Raw genomic sequence first — 26,044 nt, 5'->3', positions numbered from 1 at the left:
ATGATGCGGAGCTGGTGCATCACTTTGGCCGTGACGTCCTCCTGCTGCAAGGGAACGAGAACCTGTCAGAGACTCAAAGGTCCCGAGGAATCAGGGGGAATTAAGGGCACCTGGAACCAGCAGTATTTCCACCCACCACCTGCCCACCGCTGAGAGATGAATTAACCTCCTGAACCCCAGAATGGAGTCTTCTTGTCCTTTCTAGTATCCTCCAGTGCCAACCCCCCTCCTTGTAGGATTAGCTCCTGCTACCTCCCCCTCAGTGTTCTTCACAGCTGTTCCACCTCCAAACCAAACCTCAAGTTATCAGAACCCTCTTCTGCACCCCCAACCAGGTTGGGCATCGAGGCGGCTCTAGCGGGGGGGCAGGAGGGATTCTGCCAGAAGTGAAGTGGGTTGAGGGGAGGTTGAGATCTTGCCCCAAGTCATCCCAGACACTAATGCTAAGCCACAGGATGGCAGCATCTAGTGTCAGTGGAGTCCAAGCACTATTTCAACCATACAGTTTTGGATCAACTCCCAACAAGGGGAGGTGAAGAGCACCCCCAGCAACACACACAAACACACACACACACACACACACACACACACACACACACACACCACTCCTGGTGGTGAAAGGGGAACAGGAGAAAGGACAAAAGAAGTAAGAGATGAAGAGAAAGGAAGGAGGGATGGAGGAAAAGGTAAAACGAAAAGGACAAACCCTAATGTCCCCAGTGATTCTACGGGACAAAATCCAAGGGAGGGAATAAAATTCTGCCATCTTAAACTACTGTTTTCCATGCCGAGAATTCAGCTGGCACCAGATGGATCAGACTGAGCAGGTTCCAAAACCTCTTGGAGGCTCTTACCTTCTAAATAGGGACGTCTGTTTTCTAGTAAAATCCGTCAAAAGGAAGGAGAAAACTCGAAAGAGGCTCCTGCTCACACTCACATACGTCAACCCTAATACTCTCTCAGTCCTCAAAGAGAGACCTCGAGAAGGAGACTTGCTGAAGCAAAGCCACAGGGGTCTCTGAGGTTTCCCTGGTCGTAAGCCCCTGTCCTCCCAGTGCCAACCCCCCTCCTTGAAGGATGAGCTCCTGCTATCTCCCCCTCAGTGCCCTTGACAGCTGTTCCACCTCCAAACCACAGCTCAAGTTATTAGTACCTTTGGACACAGACTGGCTAACCTAGTGAGGAGGGCTTTAAACTAGGTTCGACGGGGACAGGTGAGCAAAGCCCACAGGTAAGTGGGGAACATGGAGACCGGGGAGATGGGTCAAAAACGAGAGGGAGTGTGGGCTATATTGTCAGAGGGAAAGGAGGGTCAGGACAAAACTGGGAGGAAAGATCAAACCAGTATCTTAGATGTCTCTATACAAATGCGAGAAGTATGGGGAATAAGCAGGAAGAACTGGAAGTGCTAATAAATAAATACAACTATGACATTGTTGGCATTACTGAAACTTGGTGGGATAATACACATGATTGGAATGTTGGTGTGGATGGGTACAGCTTGCTCAGGAAGGATAGACAGGGGAAAAAGGGAGGAGGTGTTGCCTTGTATATTAAAAGTGTACACACTTGGACTGAGGTAGAGATGGACATAGGAGACGGAAGTGTTGAGAGTCTCTGGGTTAGGCTAAAAGGGGTAAAAAACAAGGGAGATGTCATGCTAGGAGTCTACTACAGGCCACCTAACCAGGTGGAAGAGGTGGATGAGGCTTTTTTTAAGCAACTAACAAAATCATCCAAAGCCCAAGATTTGGTGGTGATGGGGGACTTCAACTATCCGGCTATATGTTGGGAAAATAACACAGCGGGGCACAGACTATCCAACAAATTCCTGGACTGCATTGGAGACAACTTTTTATTTCAGAAGGTTGAAAAAGCTACTAGGGGGGAAGCTGTTCTAGACTTGATTTTAACAAATAGGGAGGAACTCGTTGAGAATTTGAAAGTAGAAGGCAGCCTGGGTGAAAGTGATCATGAAATCATAGAGTTTGCAATTCTAAGGAAGGGTAGAAGGGAGAACAGCAAAATAGAGACAATGGATTTCAGGAAGGCAGATTTTGGTAAGCTCAGAGAGCTGATAGGTAAGGTCCCATGGGAATCAAGACTGAGGGGAAAAACAACTGAGGAGAGTTGGCAGTTTTTCAAAGGGACACTATTAAGGGCCCAAAAGCAAGCTATTCCGCTGGTTAGGAAAGATAGAAAATGTGGCAAAAGACCACCTTGGCTTAACCATGAGATCTTGCATGATCTAAAAAATAAAAAGGAGTCATATCAAAAATGGAAACTGGGACAGATTACAAAGGATGAATATAGGCAAACAACACAGGAATGCAGGGGCAAGATTAGAAAGGCAAAGGCACAAAATGAGCTCAAACTAGCTACGGGAATAAAGGGAAACAAGAAGACTTTTTATCAATACATTAGAAGCAAGAGGAAGACCAAAGACAGGGTAGGCCCACTGCTTAGTGAAGAGGGAGAAACAGTAACAGGAAACTTGGAAATGGCGGAGATGCTTAATGACTTCTTTGTTTCGGTCTTCACCGAGAAGTCTGAAGGAATGCCTAACATAGTGAATGCTAATGGGAAGGGGGGAGGTTTAGCAGATAAAATAAAAAAAGAACAAGTTAAAAATCACTTAGAAAAGTTAGATGCCTGCAAGTCACCCGGGCCTGATGAAATGCATCCTAGAATACTCAAGGAGCTAATAGAGGAGGTATCTGAGCCTCTAGCTATTATCTTTGGAAAATCATGGGAGACGGGAGAGATTCCAGAAGACTGGAAAAGGGCAAATATAGTGCCCATCTATAAAAAGGGAAATAAAAACAACCCAGGAAACTACAGACCCCAGTGAGTTTAACTTCTGTGCCAGGGAAGATAATGGAGCAAGTAATTAAGGAAATCATCTGCAAACACTTGGAAGGTGGTAAGGTGATAGGGAACAGCCAGCATGGATTTGTGAAGAACAAATCATGTCAAACCAATCTGATAGCTTTCTTTGATAGGATAACGAGCCTTGTGGATAAGGGTGAGGCTGTGGATGTGGTATACCTAGACTTTAGTAAGGCTTTTGATACGGTCTCGCATGATATTCTTATTGATAAACTAGGCAAATACAATTTAGATGGGGCTACTATAAGGTGCGTGCATAACTGGCTGGATAACCGTACTCAGAGAGTTGTTATTAATAGTTCCCAATCCTGCTGGAAAGCCATAACGAGTGGGGTATCGCAGGGGTCTGTTTTGGGACCGGCGCTGTTCAATATCTTCATCAACGACTTAGATATTGGCATAGAAAGTACGCTTATTAAGTTTGCGGATGATACCAAACTAGGAGGGATTGCAACTGCTTTGGAGGACAGGGTCATAATTCAAAATGATCTGGACAAATTGGAGAAATGGTCTGAGTTAAACAGGATGAAGTTTAACAAAGACAAATGCAAAGTGCTCCACTTAGGAAGGAACAATCAGTTTCACACATACAGAATGGGAAGAGACGGTCTAGGAAGGAGTACGGCAGAAAGGGATCTAGGGGTTATAGTGGACCACAAGCTAAATATGAGTCAACAGTGTGATGCTGTTGCAAAAAAAGCAAACCTGATTCTGGGATGTATTAACAGGTGTGTTGTGAGCAAGACACGAGAAGTCATTCTTCCGCTCTACTCTGCTCTGGTTAGGCCTCAGCTGGAGTATTGGGTCCAGTTCTGGGCACCGCATTTTAAAAAAGATGTGGAGAAATTGGAAAGGGTCCAGAGAAGAGCAACAAGAATGATTAAAGGTCTTGAGAACATGACCTATGAAGGAAGGCTGAAAGAATTGGCTTTGTTTAGTTTGGAAAAGAGAAGACTGAGAGGAGACATGATAGCAGTTTTCAGGTATTTAAAAGGGTGTCATAAGGAGGAGGGAGAAAACTTGTTCACCTTAGCCTCTAAGGATAGAACCAGAAGCAATGGGTTTAAAGTGCAGCAAGGGAGGTCTAGGTTGGACATTAGGAAAAAGTTCCTAACTGTCAGGGTGGTTAAACACTGGAATAAATTGCCGAGGGAGGTTGTGGAATCTCCATCTCTTGAGATATTTAAGAGGAGGTTAGATAAATGTCTATCAGGGATGGTATTTGGTCTCATAGACTCATAGACTTTAAGGTCAGAAGGGACCATTATGATCATCTGGTCTGACCCCCTGCATGCTGCAGGCCACAAGACCCTTCCCTGGACTGTGCCGTTGAAGTCCCCAATCCTGTGTTTTAGTGACTTCAATCGGCAGGGACCCTCCTGCTAGTGATCCCTGCCCCATGCTGCGGAGGAAGGCGAAAAACCTCCAGCGGCTCAGCCAATCTACCCTGGAGGAAAATTCCTTCCCGACCCCAAATATGGCGATCAGTAATACCCCGAGCATGTAGGCAAGAGTCTCTAGCCTGACCCTTGTTTGCCATTATGCTATTTACGTACCATTGCTTGGTTTTCCTCGGCTACTATGTTTTACCATTAAACCATTCCCTCCATAAACTTATCCAACTTAATCTTAAAACCAGACAGGTCCGTTGCCCCCACCGTTTCCCTCGGAAGGCCGTTCCAATATTTCACCCCTCTGACGGTCAGAAACCTTCGTCTGATTTCAAGCCTGAACTTCCCCACGGCCAGTTTATATCCATTGGTTCTCGTGTCCACATTAGTATACTAAGCTGAAATAATTCCTCTCCCTCCCTTGTATTTATCCCTCTGATATATTTAAAGATAGCAATCATATCCCCCCTCAGCCTTCGTTTTGTCAGACTAAACAACCCGAGCTCCTCTAATCTCTTTTCATACGACAGGTTTTCCATTCCTCTGATCATCCTAGTCGCCCTTCTCTGCACCCGTTCCAATTTGAGTTCATCTTTTTTAAACATGGGAGACCAGAACTACACACAGTACTCCAAATGAGGTCTCACCAGCGCCGTATACAACGGAAGCAGGACCTCCTTATCCCTACTAGATATACCTCGCCTAATACATCCCAAGACCGCATTGGCTTTTTTCACAGCCACGTCACATTGTCGACTCATAGTCATCCTGCGGTCTACAAGGACCCCTAGGTCCTTCTCCTCTTCCGTTACTTCTAACCAATGCGTCCCCATCTTGTAACTAAAATTGTTATTAGTCATCCCCAAGTGCATCACCTTACACTTTTCACTATTAAATTTCATCTTATTTCTGACACTCCAATTCACAAGCTCATTCAAGTCTCCCTGCAGAATATCCCTATCCTCCTCCAAATTTGCAACTCCTCCCACCTTCGTATCATCCGCAAACTTTATCAGCCCACTCTTGCAATCGGTTCCGAGGTCAGTTATAAATAGATTAAATAAAATGGGTCCCAAAACCGAACCTTGAGGCACTCCACTAGTAACCTCCCTCCAACCCGACAGTTCACCCTTTAATACGACCCGCTGCATTCTCCCCATTAACCAATTCTTTATCCACCTCTGGATTTTCATATCGATCCCCATGTTTTCCAGTTTAACCAATAATTCCTCATGGGGTACAGTATCAAACGCTTTACTGAAATCCAGGCATATTAGGTCTACCACATTTCCCTTATCTAATAAGTCCGTTACATGGTCCTGCCATGCGGGCAGGGGATTGGACTCGATGACCTCTCGAGGTCCCTTCCAGTCCTAGAATCTATGAACGTATGAAAAAAACACTGTTCTCCACCCCCAGCCAGGTTGGCCAGGGAGGCGGCTCTAGCAGGGGGGGCAGGAGGGATTCTGGCAGCAGTGAAGTGGGTTGCGGGGAAGTTGAGATCTTGACCCAAGTCATCCCAGACACTAATGCTAAGCCACAGGATGGCAGCATCTAGTGTCAGTGGAGTCCAAACACTATTTCAACCCCACAGTTTTCGATGAACTTCCCACAAGGAGAGGTGATGAGCACCCCCAGCAACACACACACACACACACACACCACTCCTTGTGGTGGGAGGGGAAGAGGAGAAAGGACAAAAGAAGTAACAGATGAAGAGAAATGAAGGAGGGATGGAGGAAAAGGTAAAACAAAAAGGACAAACCCTAACGTCCCCAGTGATTCTACGGCACAAAATCCAAGGGATGGAATAAAATTCTGACATCTTAAACTACTGTTTTCCATGCCTAGAATTCAGCTGGCACCACGTGGATCAGACTGAGCAGCTGCCAAAACCTCTTGGAGGCTCTTACCTTCTAAACAGGGACGTCTGTTTTCTAGTAAAATCAGTAAAAGGAAAGGAGAAAACTCGAAAGAGGCTCCTGCACGCACTCACGTACGTGAACCCTAATACTCTCTCAGTCCTCAAAGAAAGACCCCGAGAAGGAGACTTGCTGAAGCAAAGCCACAGGGTCTCTGAGGTTTCCCTGGCCCTGTGCTCCTGTCCTGCCAGGCTGATGTCAGCATCTCTCTCTGAGGTCACCACCTCCCTAACACATTTGACCAATAAGCTGACATCCTGCAAAAGGCCTTTGTGATGTCACTGCCACACCCAACCAAACCCTCAAGTGCTAATGTCCTGCTGCTGGCCTGACACTTTGAAGCTTTGAGGTTGTCATAACTATAAAGGGAAGGGTAACAGCTGTCCTGTGTACAGTACTATAAAATCCTCCTGGCCAGAGACTCCAAAATCCTTTTCCCTCTAAAGGGTTAAGAAGCTCAGGTAACCTGGCTGGCATCTGACCTAAAGGACCAATAAGGGGACAAGATACTTTCAAATCTTGGGGAGGGGAAGGCTTTTGTTTGTGTTCTTTGTTTGTGTGGGTGTTCGCCCTCGGGACTGAGAGGGACCAGACATCAATCCAGGTTCTCCACATCTTTCTAAACAAGTCTCTCCTATTTCAAACAAGGCGTGTTAGTTTTCCTTTGTTTTCTCAACTTGTAAATGTACCTTTTACTAGAGTGTTTATCTTTGTTTGCTGTACTTTGAACCTAAGACTAGAGGGGAGTCCTCTGAGCTCTTTAAGTTTGATTACCCTGTAAGGTTAATTTCCATACTGATTTTACAGAGATGATTTTTACCTTTTTCTTTAATTAAAAGCCTTATTTATAAGAACCTGATTGATTTTTCCTTGTTTTAAGATCCAAGGAGTTTGGATCTTGATTCACCAGGAGTTGGTGGGAGGAAGGAGGGGGGATGGTTAATTTCTCCTTGTTTTAAGATCCAAGGGGGTTGGATCTGTATTCACCAGGGAATTGGTGAAAGGTTTCTCAAGGCTACCAGGGGAGGAAATTAGCCTTGGGATGGTGGTTAAGCTTAGAAGTTTTCATGCAGGCCCCTACATTTGTACCCTAAACTTCAAAGTGGGGATACAGCCTTGACACAGGTACTCTCTGTGGATCACCCCACTCAATGCGTCTTCATTCTAGGAAGAAAGCCGGCTAGACAGTAAAACATCACAGGCTGCTCCCAATACTACACTCAGTGTTTCCAAAAGTAGGAGACTTTCTGGCCAGAAGAGACCTTTACAGCATCTCATCTAACCCCCTCCATATCATAGGCTTCCAGTATAGTACAATAGTTACTTTTTGGGCACACACATTCCAGAAAGGCATCTAGTCTTCAATCAATGACATCAAGAGTTGGAGAATCCACCACTTTCCCTTTTAGTGAGTGCCAGGGGGCTCCATTTCCCCTTCCACTAGCTCCCCATTTACAGTGAGCCAGAGCAGTACCTGCAGCAGGGAGAGGGAGTTGCTAAGGCCTCAGAGGAACAGCCCCTGCAGTGTCTCAGGCACATGGCGTAAGTGCCGGATGATGCGGAGCTGGTGCATCCCTTTGGCCGTGACGTCCTCCTCCTGCAAGGGAACGAGAACCTGTCAGAGACTCAAATGCCCCGAGGAATCAGGGGCAATTAAGGACACCTGGAACCAGCAGTATTTACACCCAGCACCTGCCCACCACTGAGGGATGAATTCACCTCCTGAACCCCAGAATGGAGTCGTCTTCTCCTTTCTAGGAATCTCCAGTGCCAACCCCCGTCCTTGTAGGGTGAGCTCCTGCTACCTCCCCCTCAGTGCCCTTGACAGCTGTTCCACCTCCAAACCACAGCTCAAGTTATCAGAACCCTCTTCTCCACCCCCACCCAGGTTGGGCAGGGAGGCGGCTCTAGCAGGGGGGGCAGGTGGGATTCTGGCAGCAGTGAAGTGGGTTGCGGGGAGGTTGAGATCTTGCCCCAAGTCATCCCAGACACTAATGCTAAACCACACGATGGCAGCATCTAGTGTCAGTGGAGTCCAAGCACTATTTCAACCATACAGTTTTGGATCAACTCCCAACAAGGGGAGGTGAAGAGCACCCCCAGCAACACACACACACACACACACACACACACACACACACACACACACACACACCACTCCTGGTGGTGGGAGGGGAACAAGAGAAAGGACAAAAGAAGTAAGAGATGAAGAGAAAGGAAGGAGGGATGGAGGAAAAGGTAAAACGAAAAGGACAAACCCTAATGTCCCCAGTGATTCTACCAGACAAAATTACAGGGAGGGATTAAAATTCTGCCACCTTGAACTAGTGTTTTCCATGCCTAGAATTCAGCTGGCACCAGATGGATCAGACTGAGCAGGTTCCAAAACCTCTTGGAGGCTCTTACTTTCTAAACAGGGATGTCTGTTTTCTAGTAAAATCTGTAAAAGGAAAGGAGACAACTCGAAAGAGGCTCCTGCTCTCACTCAAATACGTGAATCCTAATACTCTCTCAGTCCTCAAGAGAAACCTCGAGAAGGAGACTTGCTGAAGCAAGGCCACAGGGGTCTCTGAGGTTTCCCTGGCCATGCGCCCCTGTCCTGCCTCGCTGATGGCAGCATCTCTCTCGGAGGTTACCACCTCCCTAACACCTGACAAATATGCTGAGGTCCTGCAAAAGACCTTTGTGATATCACTGCCACCAATCAAACCCTTAAGTGCTAATGTCCTGCTGCTGGACTGACACTATGAAGGTTTGAGCTACTCTCTGTGGATCACCCCACTCAATGCGTCTTCATTCTAGGAAGCAAGTGGGCTAGACAGTAAAACATCAGAGGCTGCTCCCAATGCTACACTCAGTGTTTCCAAAATTAGTAGACTTTATGGCCACAAGGGACCTTTAGAGCATCTAATCTAAGCCCCTGCATATCATAGGCTTCCTGTATAGTACAATAGTTACTCTTTGGGCACACACATTCCAGAAAGGCATCTAGTCTTCATTCAATGACATCAAGAGATGGAGAATCCACCACTTTCCCTTTTAGTGAGTGCCAGGGGGTTCCATTTCCCCTTCCACTAGCTCCCCATTTACAGTGAGCCAGAGCAGTACCTGCAGCAGGGAGTGGAAGTTGCTGATGTCCACAGAGGCACAGCCCTTGCAGTGTCAACTTCCCACAAGGGGAGGTGAAGAGCACCCCCAGCAACACACACACACACACACCACTCCTGGTGGTGGGAGGGGAACAAGAGAAAGGACAAAAGAAGTAAGAGATGAAGAGAAAGGAAGGAGGGATGGAGGAAAAGGGAAAAGGAAAAGGACAAACCCTAATGTCCCCATGTCGGACATCAGGAATGGTAACATACATAAGCCAGTATGTGAACACTTCAATCTCCCTGGTCATTCTATTACAGATTTAAAAGTCACTATCATTAAACAAAAAAAACTTCAGAAACAGACTTCAAAGAGAAACAGCAGAACTAAAATTCATTTGCAAATTCAACACCATTAATCTGGGCTTGAATAGGGACTGGGAGTGGCTGGCTCACTACAGAAGCAGCTTTTCCTCTCCTGGAATTGACACCTCCTCATCTATTATTGGGAGTGGACTACATCCACCCTGATTTTTGAATTGGCCCTGTCAACACTGGTTCTCCACTTGTGAAGTAACTCCCTGCTCTCCATGTGTCAGTATATAATGCCTGCATCTGTAACTTTCACTCTATGCATCCGAAGAAGTGAGGTTTTTACTCACGAAAGCTTATGCCCAAATAAATCTGTTAGTCTTTAAGGTGCCACCAGACTCCTTGTTGTTTTTGTAGATACAGACTAACATGGCTACCCCCTGATACTTGACACCATGCAAGACACTAAATTTAGCCGTATGGAGTGGAAATCCATCAACCTCAACAAAAAACTTGCACAGATACAGACAGACATCATCTTCCTCTCCAAATGCAAACAGATGGACATCATACCAAAAGGACTGAAGGTAAAAAATCCATTGCAATCAACATACTACACTGAGTATGGTGAGAGATTGTGCCACACACTCTCTCAAAGAAACTGAGGAAGCACCTGATCAGCATCCTGTACAGCAGACAGGAGAAGATCAAGAATGAGCTCTCAGAACTGGAGACTCTCATACAATACCAGCCTTCTACACAAACTTCCACGTGGCTGGACTTTACAAAAATGAGACAAGCCATTTACAATGCACACTTCACTTCTCTACAGAGGAAAAAGGACTGTAAGTTATCTAAACTAATACCTGCCACTAGGGGCTATAACAATGGTACCCTCAACTCATCTAACAACATTGTCAATCTTTCCAACCACACGCTTAGCCCAGCAGAAGAGTCTGTCCTATCTCGGGGACTCTCTTTCTGTCCCACCGTCCCCACGAACATGATACAGTTCTGCGGTGATCTGGAAGCCTACTTTCCTCGTCTCCGACTCAAGGAATATTTTCAACGCACCACTGAACAGTGCACTGACCCACAGGAACCCTCCTACCAACACTACAAAAAGAAGAATTCTGCGTGGACTCCTCCTGACGGTCGAAATGACAGACTGGACCTCTACATAGAGTGTTTCCGCAGACGTGCACAGGCTGAAATTGTGGACAAACAACATCACTTGTCCCATAACCTCAGCCGTACAGAACGCAATGCCATCCACAGCCTCAGAAACAACTCTGACATCATCATCAAAGGGGCTGACAAAGGAGGTGCTGTAGTCATAATGAACAGGTCAGATTATGAACAGGAGGCTGCCAGGCAACTCTCCAAGACCACATTCTACAGGCCACTATCCTCTGATCCCACTGAGGAATACCAAAAGAAACTACACCATCTGCTCAAGAAACTCCCAGCTACAGTACGGGAACAAATCTACATGGACACACCCCCAGAACCCCGACCAGGGGTATTCTATCTGCTACCCAAGATCCATAAACCCGGAAACCCTGGACGCCCCATCATCTCAGGCATTGGCACTCTGACGGCAGGATTATCTGGCTATTTGGCCTCTCTCCTCAGGCCCTATGCTACCAGCACTCCCAGCTATCTTCGAGACACCACCAACTTCCTGAGGAAACTACAATGCATTGATGTTCTTCCTGGAAACACCATCCTGGCCACCATGCATGTAGAAGCACTTTATACCAATATTCTACATGAGGATGGACTACAAGCTGTCAGGAACAGTATCCCTGATGAGGCCACAGCAAGCCTGGTGGCTGAGCTTTGTGACTTTGTCCTCACCCACAACCACTTCAGATTTGGGGACAACTTATACCTTCAAGTCAGTGGCACTGCTATGGGTACTCGCATGGCCCCACAGTATGCCAACATTTTTATGGCTGACTTAGAACAACGCTTCCTCAGCTCTCGTCCCCTAGTGCCCCTCCTCTACTTGCGCTACATTGACGACATCTTCATCATATGGACCCACGGAAAGGAGGCCCTTGAAGAATTCCACCTGGACTTCAACAATTTCCACCCCACCATCAACCTCAGCCTGGACCAGTCCACACAAGAGATCCACTTCCTGGACACTACAGTACAAATAAGTGATGGTCACATAAACACCACCCTATACCGGAAACCTACTGACCGCTATACGTACCTACATGCCTCCGGCTTCCATCCAAGACACATCACACGATCCATTGTCTACAGCCAAGCCCTAAGATACAACCGAATTTGCTCCAACCCCTCAGACAGAGACAAACACCTACAAGATCTTTATCAAGCATTCGTAAAACTACAATACCCACCTGGGGAAGTGAGGAAACAGATTGACAGAGCAAGACGGGTACCCAGAAATCACCTACTACAGGACAGGCCCAACAAGGACAATAACAGAACACCACTGGCCATCACATACAGCCCCCAGCTAAAACCTCTCCAGCGCATTATCCACGATCTACAACCTATCCTGGAAAATGATCCCTCACTCTCACAGACCTTGGGAGGCAGGCCAGTCCTCGCTTACAGACAACCCCCCAACCTGAAGCAAATACTCACCAGCAACTACACACCACACCACAGAAACACCAACCCAGGAACCTATCCCCGTAGCAAACCTTGTTGCCTACTCTGTCCCCATATCTACTCTGGCAACAGCATCAGAGGACCCAACCACATCAGCCACACCATCAGGGACTCATTCACCTGCACATCCACTAATGTCATATATGCCATCATGTGCCAGCAATGCCCCTCTCCCATGTACATTGGCCAAACCGGACAGTCCCTCCGCAAAAGAATAAATGGACACAAATCGGACATCAGGAGTGGTAACATACATAAGCCAGTAAGTGAACACTTCAATCTCCCTGGTCATTCTATTACAGATTTAAAAGTCACTATCATTGAACAAAAAAACTTCAGAAACAGACTTCAAAGAGAAACAGCAGAACTAAAATTCATTTGCAAATTCAACACCATTAATCTGGGCTTGAATAGGGACTGGGAGTGGCTGGCTCACTACAGAAGCAGCTTTTCCTCTCCTGGAATTGACACCTCCTCATTTATTATTTGGAGTGGACTACATCCACCCTGATTTTTGAATTGGCCCTGTCAACACTGGTTCTCCACTTGTGAAGTAACTCCCTGCTCTCCATGTGTCAGTATATAATGCCTGCATCTGTAACTTTCACTCTATGCATCCGAAGAAGTGAGGTTTTTACTCACGAAAGCTTATGCCCAAATAAATCTGTTAGTCTTTAAGGTGCCACCAGACTCCTTGTTGTTTTCCTAATATCCCCAGTGATTCTACGGGACAAAATCCCAGGGAGGGAATAAAATTCTGCCACCTTAAACTAGTGTTTTCCGTGCCTAGAATTCAGATGGCACCAGGTGGATCAGACTGAACAGGTTACAAACCTCTCCGAGGCACTTACTTTCTCAACAGGGACTTCTGTTTTCTAGTAAAATGGGTAAAAGGAAAGGAGAAAACTCGAAAGAGGCTCCTGCTCACACTCACATATGTGAACCCTAATACTCTCTCAGTCCTCAAAGAGAGCTCGAGAAGGAGACTTGCTGAAGCAAAGCCACAGGGGTCTCTGAGGTTTCCCTGGCCCTGCGCCCCTGTTTTGCCTGGCTGATGTGAGCATCTCTCTCTGAGGTCACCACCTCCCTAACAACTTTGACCAATAGGCTGAGCTCCTGCAAAAGGCCTTTGTGATGTCACTGCCACACCCACCCATCCCCTGAAGTGCTAATATCCTGCTGCTGGCCTGACACTTTGGAGGTTTGAGCTACTCTCTGTGGATCACCCCACTCAATGCGTCTTCATTCTAGGAAGCAAGCCGGTTAGACAGTAAAACATTAGAGGCTGCTCCCAATGCTACACTCAGTGTTTCCAAAATTAATACACTTTATGGCCAGAAGAGACCTTTAGAGCATCTCATCTAACCCCCTGCATATCATAGGCTTCCTGTATAGGACAATAGTTACTTTTTGGGCACAAACATTCCAGAAAGGCATCTAGTTTCATTCAATGACTTCAAGAGATGGAGAATCCACCACTTTCCCTTTCACTGAGTGCCAGGGGGCTCCATTTCCCCTTCCACTAGCTCCCCATTTACAGTGAGCCAGAGCAGTACCTGCAACAGAGAGCGGGAGTTGCTGAAGGCCTCAGAGGCACAACCCCTGCAGTGTCTCAGGCACCTGGCGCAAGTGATGGATGATGCGGAGCTGGTGCCTCACTTTGGCCGTGACGCCCTCCTGCTGCAAGGGAATGAGAACCTGTCAGACTCAAACGCCCCGAGGAATCAGGGGGAATTAAGGGCACCTGGAACCAGCAGTATTTCCACTCAGCACCTGCCCAACACTGAGGGATGAATTCACCTCCTGAATCCCAGAATGGAGTCTTCTTGTCCTTTCTAGTAACCTCCAGTGCCAATCCCCCTCCTTCTAGGGTGAGCTCCTGCTACCTCCCCCTCAGTGTCCTTGACAGCTGTTCCACCTCCAAACCACAGCTTAAGTCATCAGAAACCTCTTCTAGACCCCCACCAAGGTTGGGCTGGGAGGCGGGTCTAGCAGTGGGGGCAGGAGGGATTCTGGCAGCAGTGAAGTGGGTTGCGGGGAGGTTGAGATCTTGCCCAAGTCATCCGAGACACTAACGCTAAGCCACAGGATGGCAGCATCTAGTGTCTGTGGAGTCCAAGCACTATTTCAACCTCACAGTTTTGGATGAACTTCCCACAAGAGGAGGTGAAGATCATCCCCAGCAACACACACACACACACACACACACACACACACACACACACCACTCCTGGTGGTGGGAGGGGAACAGGAGAAAGGACAAAAGAAGTAAGAGATGAAGAGAAAGGAAGGAGGGATGGTGGAAAAGGTAAAACGAAAAGGACAAACCCTAATGTCCCCAGTGATTCCACGGGACAAAATCCCGTGTGGACTACAAAATTCTGTCACCTTGAACTAGTGTTTTCCATGCCTAGAATTCAACGGGCACCAGGTGGATCAGACTGAGCAGGTTCAAAAACCTCTTGGAGGCTCTTACCTTCTAAACAGGGACGTCTGTTTTCTAGTAAAATCAGTAAAAGGGAAGGAGAAAACTCGAAAGAGGCTCCTGCTCGCACTCACATACGTGAACCCTAATACTCTCTCAGTCCTCAAAGAGAGACCTCGAGAAGGAGACTTGCTAAAGCAAAGCCACAGGGGTCTCTGAGGTTTCCCTGGCCCTGCGCCCCTGACTGATGTCAGCATCTCTCTCTGAGGTCACCACCTCCCTAACACCTTTGACCAATACGCTGAGATACTGCATGTAGCGGGGCGGCCTGGCTCCCAGGCGCCCCAGGAAGTCAAGGCCACCGCGGCCTGTCCCCACCCCCCGGAAGTCAAGGGGCGGGACAGGAAGTATAAAGGCCAAGCCACAGCGCTCAGTAGCTGGCCGGCAGCGGGAGAGGACAAACGCTGGTGCCCGAGCTCCCGCGGACCTGAGCCTGCCGAGAGCCCGGTATCCTGAGGAACGGTCTGAGCTTCCCCCCGCCAAGGGCCCAGAGGGAGTGACAGACCTACCTGCTGCTCGGGGCCCGGAGCAGCCCATGATCTGCGACCCAGCAGACGGAACTCAGGAGGAACAGGTACCCATGGAGGAGGAGATGGGAAGTGGCCCGGGGATAGCAGACCCCGAACCCATGTCAGTGTGTTGCGGTCAGGATCCCCACTGACTGCGCGGCAGACGGACTGCTGCGGATAGGGCCCCGGGCTGGAACACAGTGGAGTGGGTGGGCCTGTGTTCCCCCTTGCCACCCCGTGCTGGGTGGCAGTCTCTCCTCCTCCTTGTCCAAGGGGCCTGGGCCTCTGACTGACGATTGGTTTGCTGCCCCGCCCTGACCTAGGGCCTGGGCTAACCCAAACTGACCCAGCTCCTGCTACAAGGCCTGGGCCGCTGACTGACTACTGGTTTGTTCCCCGCCCTGACCTAGGGCCTGGGCTAACCCAAACTGACCCAGCTCCTGCTACAAAGCCTGGGCCGCTGACTGACTACTGGTTTGTTCCCCGCCCTGACCCAGGGCCGGAGCTGTTGATTGTGTGCTCAGTCCCTGCATAAGGGCCTGAGCTCTGAACTGTTGATTGTGTGCTCAGTCCCTGCATAAGGGCCTGAGCTCTGAACTGTTGATTGTGTGCTCAGCCCCTACCCAAAGGTCTGGGCCCTAACTGTTATTCGCTTTGTAGCGGGGCGGCCTGGCTCCCAGGTACCCCAGGAAGGGACGAGCCCCACCCCGGAACTACTACACTGCAAAAGGCCTTTGTGATGTCACTGCCACACCCACCCATCCCCTGAAGTGCTAATGTCCTGCTGCTGCCCTGACACTTTGAAGGTTTCAGCTACTCTCTGTGGATCACCCCACTCGATGCGTCTTCATTCTAGGAAGCAAGCCGGCTAGACAGTAAAGCATCAGAGGCTGCTCCCAATGCTACACTCAGTGTTTCCAAAATTACTACACTTTATGGCCAGAAGAGACCTTTAGAACATCTCATCTAACCCCCTGCATATCATAGGCTTCCTGTATAGTACAATAGGTACTTTTTGGGCACACACATTCCAGAAAGGCATCTAGTCTTCATGAAATGACATCAAGAGATGGAGAATCCACCACTTTCCCTTTTACTGAGTGCCAGGGGGCTCCATTTCCCCTTCCACTAGCTCCCCATTTACAGTGAGCCAGAGCAGTACCTGCAGCAGGGAGCGGGAGTTGCTGATGGCCTCAGAGGCACAGCCCCTGCAGTGTCTCAGGCACCTGGCACAAGTGCCGGATGATGCAGAGCTGGTGCATCACTCTGGCCATAACGTCCTCCTGCTGCAAGGGAACGAGAACCTCATAGACTCATAGACTTTAAGGTCAGAAGGGACCATTATGATCATCTGGTCTGACCCCCTGCATGCTGCAGGCCATGAAACCGTCCCTACCCCTTCCCTGGACTCTGCTGTTGAAGTCCCCAATCCTGTTTTTAGTGACTGCAATCGGCAGAGACCCTCCTGCTAGAGATCCCTGCCCCATGCTGCGGAGGAAGGCAAAAAACCTCCAGAGGCTCAGCCAATCTACCCTGGAGGAAAATTCCTTCCCGACCCCAAATGTGGCGATCAGTAAGACCCCGAGCATGTAGGCAAGAGTCTCTAGCCTGACCCTTGTTTGCCATTATACTATTTACCTACCATTGCTTGGCTTTCCTTGACTACTATGTTTTACCATTAAACCATTCCCTCCATAAACTTATCTAACTTTATCTTAAAACCAGACAGGTCCGTCGCCCCCACCGTTTCCCTCGGAAGGCCGTTCCAATATTTCACCCCTCTGATGGTCAGAAACCTTCGTCTAATTTCAAGTCTGAACTTCCCCACGGCCAGTTTGTATCCATTCGTTCTGGTATCCACGTTAGTACTAAGCTGGAATAATTCTTCTCCCTCCCTTGTATTAATCCCTCTAATATATTTAAAGATAGCAATCATATCCCCTCTCAGCCTTCGCTTTGTCAGACTGTTGCCAGCACAGAGTGCCCGAGGCAAAGCAACAGAGGGGTTCGTTGCCCGGTGTGCTTCGCGTCAATAAACACACCAGGTGGAGAAGCAAACAAAGTTTATTTGGGATCCCAAATAAACTTTGTTTGCTTCTCCCCCTGGTGTGTTTATTGACGCGAAGCACACGGGGCAACGAACCCACTGTTGCTGTCCTCGAGCACACCTGTGCTGGCAACAGTTTTGGCGCCCAACGTGGGGCTCGAGGCTGAAATTTAGCCTTGCCCGGACCCCTCTCAGAGGTCGACAGATTGCGGCGACGACCAACGCCCAGCGCGCACCGGTGACTTTACTGGGGGCCTCGGCGGAGACGTGGTTTGGTCGACCCCGGAGGGCACAACGGTGCAACGCGCTCGAGTAGTGGAGAAGCAGCTGCGGGCGACGGTGGGGAACCGGTCCCGTGGATAGGGCGACGGTGCAGAACCGGACCCTTGGATAAGGTAGGAACAGTCCAGTGGGGACTTTATCTGTCTTGACCTGGGGACGCCCAATGTCTACCTGTTATGACCTGGGGACGCCCAGTGTCTCCCTACGGGGCAGGGACAGAGTATGGCAGGCAGGGCAAGGTGTACACCCTTGGAATGCATTCTGGTGAATTGGAAAGTGTTTGGATCGGATCCGTTGATTAAAAGTAAACTGAAAAGGTTCTGTACAGTAGACTGGCCTCAATATCAGCTAGAGGACCAGGAAAGGTGGCCACCGGAAGGATCACTTAATTATAACACGATCCTTCAATTACTTCTGTTTTGTCAGCAAATGGGTAAATGGAATGAACATATGTATGTACAGTTGTTTATGTTGCTAAGAGATAGGTTAGATATTTTGCAAAAGTGTAATTTGACTCCGACAGGTTCGGTAGTAGCTATTGTTAGTTCCCAGAACCCCCCCACAGCTGTAATGGCAGGTCCGGTGTCCCCTTCGGCTATCACACCCCCACCATATAAAGACAAGGTGTCTCAGGTCCCAGAGATTGCCCCCTCGGTGGAATTTTATCCGTTGATCAGTGAGACCGTGGTGTCCAGACATGGCTCAGATAGGAATCAGGCCACTACTATGCAGGTTTACACCCATGTGCTTTTTAACCCGGTGGACCTAGCAGTCTTTAAGGCACAGGCAGGGGAATTCTCTACGAACCCAAGCAAGTTTATCTGGGTCTTTGAAGGGTGCCTGGCTAGCTGTAAGCCTGATTGTGATGATTGTAATGTTCTTACGCGGACCCTGCTGTCTGAGGTGGAGCGTAATCAGGTTGTGTCTAAAGAAAAGGAAAAGAGGCAGGCGAAAATGATGGTTGCAGCAGTACAGGCCGGTGGCAGGGGAAAATTCCAGGAAGGTGGAAGGGACCGGGGAATGAGAGGACGTGGGCGCCCTGGCTCACAGGAAAGGCGTCTGGGTCGCAACCAGTGTGCCAGATGCCGGAAGGAGGGACATTGGAAAAATGAGTGCCCCGAAAGGGAAGGTACCCCTATGATGGCAGCGGAGGATCAAGAATAGGAGTGTCAGGGGAGACGGACCATCCTGCCCCTGGAACCCCGAGTAAACATGAGGGTGGGAGACTTGGACATCAACTTTTTAATAGACTCTGGAGCTGCACGAACAGCCGTAAACCAACCTCTGCAGCTGCCTGTGTTAGAGTCCCTCACTGTGGTGGGTGCCTCAGGGAAAGGAATCAAATGCCCAGTATATGCCCCAGCGGAATGTGCTTTGGGAAACAGAACTCTATCTCACAAACTGGTTTACCTCCCTGATTGTCCAACGCTTCTACTAGGATGGGACCTGCTTTGTCGCTTAGGAGCCACCCTGCATTTCACCCAAGATGAAATAACCCTCACCTTACCCCCAGAGAATGCCTGGATAATGACTCTTGCAACTGAGCCCTCAGCTTTGCAAGCCCCAGAGTGGAGCCAGTGGGAAGACAAAAGGAGGGTTAAAAAGCAGCTTTGCTGGACAGTGCTGGCCCAGGGATTTAAAAATTCCCCCACCCTTTTCGCCCAGGCCCTGGCCAGAGACTTGGGGGAGTGGGACAATGAGGACAGGGTCCTCCTCCTGCAATATGTGGATGACTTGTTGATTGCTGCTGTGGGTCTCACCCCTTGCCTTAAAGCCACTGTGAGCCTCCTGAACTTTGTTGGACTCCTCAAAAGTGGGTGTGCTCATCCTGGTTTGTTGCTCCAAAGCTCTGTATAGAAGTTATTTTGCTGGATAATGGCAATGTGTATGTGTTCATTGTTGGGAAAAGGTGTATGAGTGAAGAGTGGAAGTTTCCTTTGTAAGTTAAAAGAAGCCAAGAAGGAGAGCAGGAAAAAGAACAGAACGAGTTATCTGAGGGAAAAAATATAGCTAGCAAGCTCAGTCCAAAGATAAGATGCTGGCACCATCCAAGGACACTGCCCAGAGCTAAGACTTGGCCGACAGCCAAGAAAAGGGGGGGCCTGAATGTGCCCAAGCAACTATGAGATCTGCAAAACACTGTCAGGCATTAATGAAATGTGTTAGGTTTCTTTTCTCACAGAAAAAAGACGTGCTAACCAAAGACCCTAGCAGCCCTGCCACTCATTGAAACAAGGAGACTGAGTCTACGTAAAGTCCATCAACGAAAAACTGCTTTGGCTCCACACTGGAAAGGCCCTTTCCAAGTCCTGTTCACCACCAACACCGCTGTGAAGTACCAAGGACTGCCCACCTGGACCCAGGCTTCTCACTGTAAAAAGACCCCTCCACCTCGGGAGGATTCTCCGACTGATGATAAGCCTATTTAAAGACAGGGTGATGTGCTAGTAACCTCTCCCCTGTATGATGCTGAACCACACTGTTTCAGGAAAAGAGAAGAAGGAACACTTGCTTCACTGAAACCACAAAGTCCAGGAATTCCTGACTACAAAAGACATTAAGAACTGACCCTGGTGAAGAAACAAAGAATTATACGCTGGCAGGGAGGCTGTTAGACCCCTGGCCTCCCAGGTACAGGCTGAATGTCTAGTCTGCCAAAAGAACAACCCTCGACCAGAAGATATCGGATGCCCTGCAAATCCCCTGGAAGCTCCACACTCCATGGCGACTGCAGGCCAGTGGAGTAGTGGAACGCACAAATCAAACACTTAAGCGGCACCTCTCAAAGGTGTGACAAGAGGCTTCCCTTAAGTGGCCTGATGCCTTACCCCTTGTTTTGCTCCACATGCGCACTCTCCCAAAGGGCAGGTTAGGGCTCAGTCCCTTCGAGATTATGTTTGGAAGGGCATGGCCTATGAACGGTACACCGGTTCTGGCAGGGAAGTGGGAAATGGGGTGTGGCTTTTTATCTCAGTATATGTGCTCTCTGTCTGCTGTTCTCTGTTCTCTCCACAGGTATAGCAGAGATTTGCAGCCTCTCCCACTGGATGCCCCTGTCCACTCCTTGCAGCCAGGCGATTCCATTCTCGTTCGGACCTGGAAGGACTAGCCTCTCCAAGAGAAGTGGAAGGGACCCCACACCGTCCTGCTGGTCTCCCACACAGCAGCAAAGGTCAAGGGACACAAGAACTGGATTCATCACTCCCGTCTGAAGGCAGTGCCCGCTCCTGAACGGTGGACCGTCCAGCCTACGGAAAAGGACTACCAGCGACGACCTGAGATTTAAACTGTTATTCAAAAGACAATAAGGCCTGCTGGGAATGCCCTGTGGTCTCTTTGGACAGTCTCAGTGCACTCCCCGTGAAAACTCTAAGCGTTGGTTGTGTTTACTCTCACAGGGCCAGCCTAACCTGGTGGCCTAGTCCTTTTGTTTTTAATCTGCCTACTATTGGTAATTGATATTTTGTGGGTATTTGGGGAATTGTAATTGTTAGGCCCTAGGGTCACCTGCCCAGCATGAGTTCAGGTCCAGGGTCCGCCACAGTGGTACTCTTTGCCATAGGGACACTCCTCTCGTTACCTCCCGTTTTCCCCCCAGGCACATGTGGGATGGAAAGGGATCCCTACTAACTTGGAAACAAACACATATGAGTCCTTGAAAGTTTGCTTTGCCCAAGAGTTTAACCTCTCTAACTGCTGGGTATGCTCCCAAATCCCACACCACGCAGCAGGGTTACCCTGGAGGGTGGTCCCCCAAAATTGGTCAGATATCTGTTGGGGATGGTTCAGTAGGGGAAGAAATACCTCGGGTACCCCCTTGTCACAAAACTGTACCATTGAATCCCAGTATGCATTAAGGGACAACCCCTGGCTGCCCCAGGCAGCGTAAATCTTTGTATGCCACCTCAGAGCCCATTAAGGAAGAAGCTTATGTCCCAGAAAACTCACAGGACATTAACAAGCACGTCCTGTCGGCCGAACAGGCTTTCAAGCAGTGGAAGGCCCAGGAAAGGAAACCCACAGTTTTCAATTCCCTTTGAAGTTGGTTGCCCAACCTAGGAGGACTGGGGGGTGGCCTTGTGCGTCTCCTCCTCACCGGTGTGGTATTGTGCCTGGTCACCCTCCTCCTAATTGCTTGTTTTAAAATGCTCCTCCGTAAGCTTTGTGCCCCCCGTTCCTCAAAAATCCCGGCATACCCTCTCATTGAAAACCCCAGCTTCATAGCACTTAATCATATCTTGTCCACAGAATATGAGAAAACTCAGCCAAAAGCTTGTTGAGTATTCTCAAAGGAGGGAGCTGTTGACGTCATTAAGCCTCACCCTAGGTAACTCGGGAGGGTGGAAGGCCACTAAGTGTCAATGAAGCCTTCCTGCACTAGGCCTAAGTGAACCAAACTCTATCCTTCCATGTTTAAACTCTAATCAACCTCAAAAGCCAGGTGCAATTGGAATATGTAAGCAACCAGTTATCTGTGTGCAACCCCCTGCTCAAGCAGTAATAATGAGGTCTGCATGTTTCTGGCTGAAGGGAAAAAGGACAAGATAACGGTTTAAAGAAGTTACTAACAAGCTAGGCTTATAGCTGCCAAGAATGACTTAACTATTACCAGGGACGGAAGGGGTAGAGGGAGGAATGGGGGGGAGAAAGGGAGGGCTAGAGCGGAAAGGGCGGGGGGGGGGTGAGGCTTAACTGCAAAATGTATAAAAGAAGAAAAACTGTTCCTGTTAATGTGCTTGATTTGAGACGTGCCTGTCTCCTTGCACCGCTTTGGGATCCCAAATAAACTTTGTTTGCTTCTCCCCCTGGTGTGTTTATTGACGCGAAGCACACCGGGCAACGAACCCACTGTTGCTGTCCTCGAGCACACCTGTGCAGGCAACAAGACTAAACAACCCAAGCTCCTCTAGTCTCCTTTCGTACGACAGCTTTTCCATTCCTCTGATCATCCTAGTGGCCCTTCTCTGCACCCGTTCCAGTTTGAGTTCATCTTTTTTAAACATGGGAGACCAGAACTGCACACAGTACTCCAAATGAGGTCTCACCAGCGCCTTGTACAACGGAAGCAGGACCTCCTTATCCCTACTAGATATACCTCGCCTAATGCATCCCAAGACAGCATTGGCTTTTTTCACCGCCACGTCACATTGTCGACTCATAGTCATCCTGCGGTCTACAAGAACCCCTAGGTCCTTCTCCTCTTCCGTTACTTCTAACCAATGCGTCCCCATCTTGTAACTAAAATTGTTATTAGTCATCCCCAAATGCATCACCTTACACTTTTCACTATTAAATTTCATCTTATTTCTGATACTCCAATTCACAAGCTCATTCAAGTCTCCCTGCAGGATATCCCTATCCTCCTCCGAATTTACAACGCCTCCCACCTTCGTATCATCCGCAAATTTTATCAGCCCACTCCTGCAATCGGTTCCGAGGTCAGTTATAAATAGATTAAATAAAATGGGTCCCAAAACCGAAGCTTGAGGCACTCCACTAGTAACCTCCCTCCAACCCGACAGTTCACCCTTTAATACGACCCGCTGCATTCTCCCCAGTAACCAATTCCTTATCCACCTCTGGATTTTCATATCGATCCCCATGTTTTTCAGTTTAACCAATAATTCCTCATGGGGTACAGTATCAAACGCTTTACTGAAATCCAGGTATATTAGGTCCACCGCATTTCCCTTGTCTAATAAATCCGTTACTTTCTCAAAGAAGGAGATCAGATTCGTTTGGCACGATCTGCCCTTCGTAAAACCATGTTGTAATTTATCGCAATTGCCACTACCCTCCAGGTCCTCAACTAGTTTCTCTTTCAGAATTTTCTCTAACACCTTGCACACTACAGATGTTAGACTAACAGGCCTGTAGTTACCCGGATCACTTTTTTTCCCTTTCTTGAAAATAGGAACCACATTAGCTATTCTCCAGTCTAACGGGACCACACCTGTCAAAGACTCAAACGCCCCGAGGAATCAGGGGGAATTAAGGGCATCTGGAACCAGCAGTATTTCCACCCAGCACCTCCCCACCACTGAGGGATGAATTCACCTCCTGAACCCCAGAATGGAGTCTTCTTGTCCTCTCTAGTAACCTCCAGTGCCAACCCCCCTCCTTGAAGGATGAGATCCTGCTACTTCCCCCTCAGTGCCCTTGACAGCTGTTCCACCTCCAAACCACAGCTCAAGTTATCAGAACCCTCTTCTCCACCCCCACCCAGGTTGGGCAGGAAGGCGGCTCTAGCAGGGGGGGCAGGAGGGATTCTGCCAGCAGTGAAGTGGGTTGCGGGGAGGTTGAGATCTTGCCCCAATCATCCCAGACACTAATGCTAAGCCACAGGATGGCAGCATCTTGTGTCATTGGAGTTCAAGCACTATTTCAACCTCACAGTTTTGGATCAACTTCCCACAAGGAGAGGTGAAGAGCACCCCCAGCAACACACACACACACACACACACACACACACACACACACACACACACCACTCCTGGTGGTGGCAGGTGAACAGGAGAAAGGACAAAAGAAGTAAGAGATGAAGAGAAAGGAAGGAGGGATGGAGGAAAAGGTAAAACGAAAATGACAAACACTAATGTCCCCTGTGATTCTACGGGACAAAATCCCACAGAGGGAATAAAATTCTGCCACCTTAACCTAGTGTTTTCCATGCCTAGAATTCAGCTGGCACCAGATGGATCAGACTGAGCAGGTTCCAAAACCTCTTGGAGGCTCTTACCTTCTAAATAGGGACGTCTGTTTTCTAGTAAAATCCGTCAAAGGAAAGGAGAAAACTCCAAAGAGGCTCCTGCTCGCACTCACACATGTGAACACTAATACTCTCTCAGTCCTCAAAGAGAGACCTCGAGAAGGAGACTTGCTGAAGCAATAACAGACACTTGGTGGGATAACTCACATGACTGGAGTACTGTCATGGATGGATATAAACTGTTCAGGAAGGACAGGCAGGGCAGAAAAGGTAGGGGAGTTGCATTGTATGTAAGAGAGGAGTATGAGTGCTCAGAGGTCCGGTATGAAACTGTAGAAAAACCTGAGAGTCTCTGGATAAAGTTGAGAAGTGTGAGCAACAATGGGGATGTCACGGTTGGAGTCTGGTATAGACCACCAGACCAGGGGGATGAGGTGGACGAGGCTTTCTTCTGGGAACTAGCAGAAGTTGCTAGATCGCAGGCCCTGGTTCTCATGGGAGACTTTAATCACCCTGATATCTGCTAGGAGAGCAATACAGCGGTGCACAGACAATCCAGGAAGTTTTTGGAAAGTGTAGGGCACAATTTCCTGGTGCAAGTGCTGGAGGAACCAACTAGGGGCAGAGCTTTTCTCGACCTGCTGCTCACAAACAGGGAAGAATTAGTAGGGGAAGCAAAAGTGGATGGGAACCTGGGAGGCAGTGACCAGGAGATGGTCGAGTTCAGGATCCTGACACAAGGAAGAAAGGAGAGCAGCAGAATACGGACCCTGGACTTCAGAAAAGCAGACTTTGACTCCCTCAGGGAACAGATGGGCAGGATCCCCTGGGAGAATAACATGAAGGGCAAAGGGGTCCAGGAGAGCTGGCTGTATTTTAAAGAATCCTTATTGCGGTTGCAGGAACAAACCATCCCGATGTGTAGAAAGAATAGTAAATATGGCAGGCGACCAGCTTGGCTAAACAGTGAAATCCTTGCTGATCTTAAACGCAAAAAAGAAGCTTACAAGAAGTGGAAGATTGGACAAATGACCAGAGAGGAGTATAAAAATATTGCTCAGGCATGCAGGAGTGAAATCAGGAAGGCCAAATCACACTTGGAGTTGCAGCTAGCAAGAGATGTTAAGAGTAACAAGAAGGGTTTCTTCAGGTATGTTAGCAACAAGAAGAAAGTCAAGGAAAGTGTGGGCCCCTTACTGAATGAGGGAGGCAACCTAGTGACTGAGGATGTGGAAAAAGCTAATGTACTCAATGCTTTTTTTGCCTCTGTCTTCACGAACAAGGTCAGCTCCCAGACTGCTGCACTGGGCAGCACAATATGGGGAGAAGGTGACCAGCCCTCTGTGGAGAAAGAAGTGGTTCGGGACTATTTAGAAAAACTGGACGTGCACAACTCCATGGGGCTGGATGCGCTGCATCCGAGGGTGCTAAAGGACTTGGCGGATGAGATTGCACAGCCATTAGCCATTATTTTTGAAAACTCATGGCGATCGAGGGAGGTCCCGGATGACTGGAAAAAGGCTAATGTCGTGCCCATCTTTAAAAAAGGGAAGGAGGAGGATCCGGGGAACTACAGGCCAGTCAGCCTCACCTCAGTCCCTGGAAAAATCATGGAGCAGGTCCTCAAGGAATCAATTATGAAACACTTAGAGGAGAGGAAAGTGATCAGGAACAGTCAGCATGGATTCACCAAGGGGAAGTCGTGCCTGACTAACCTAATTGCCTTCTATGATGAGATAACTGGCTCTGTGGATGAG

The 26,044-nt window shown here is 48.6% G+C and overlaps 2 long non-coding RNA genes across 3 annotated transcripts in view; one reads left to right on the top strand and one right to left on the bottom strand.

The window, feature by feature from the left end:
* Window positions 1–26,044, bottom strand: part of LOC135977850 (uncharacterized) — a 121,817-nt gene that overhangs the window by 84,901 nt on the left and 10,872 nt on the right. The window contains exon 1 of one of the 2 annotated variants that reach the window (XR_010595296.1): window positions 16,412–16,565. The exons of the other annotated variant lie outside the window; for it this stretch is intronic. This is a non-coding gene — a long non-coding RNA (uncharacterized LOC135977850). Of the gene's footprint in view, window positions 1–16,411; window positions 16,566–26,044 lie in introns of those variants that run through there. 2 annotated transcript variants of the gene reach the window in all.
* Window positions 17,205–21,604, top strand: LOC135977849 (uncharacterized). Its single transcript, XR_010595292.1, has 2 exons — window positions 17,205–17,691; window positions 19,761–21,604. It is a non-coding gene; the product is annotated as an uncharacterized LOC135977849 (long non-coding RNA).

Source organism: Chrysemys picta, unplaced genomic scaffold (assembly GCF_011386835.1).
Source record: "Chrysemys picta bellii isolate R12L10 unplaced genomic scaffold, ASM1138683v2 scaf45, whole genome shotgun sequence".
Classification (NCBI taxonomy): domain Eukaryota; kingdom Metazoa; phylum Chordata; order Testudines; family Emydidae; genus Chrysemys; species Chrysemys picta.
This window is presented reverse-complemented; position numbering and strand designations above follow the sequence as displayed.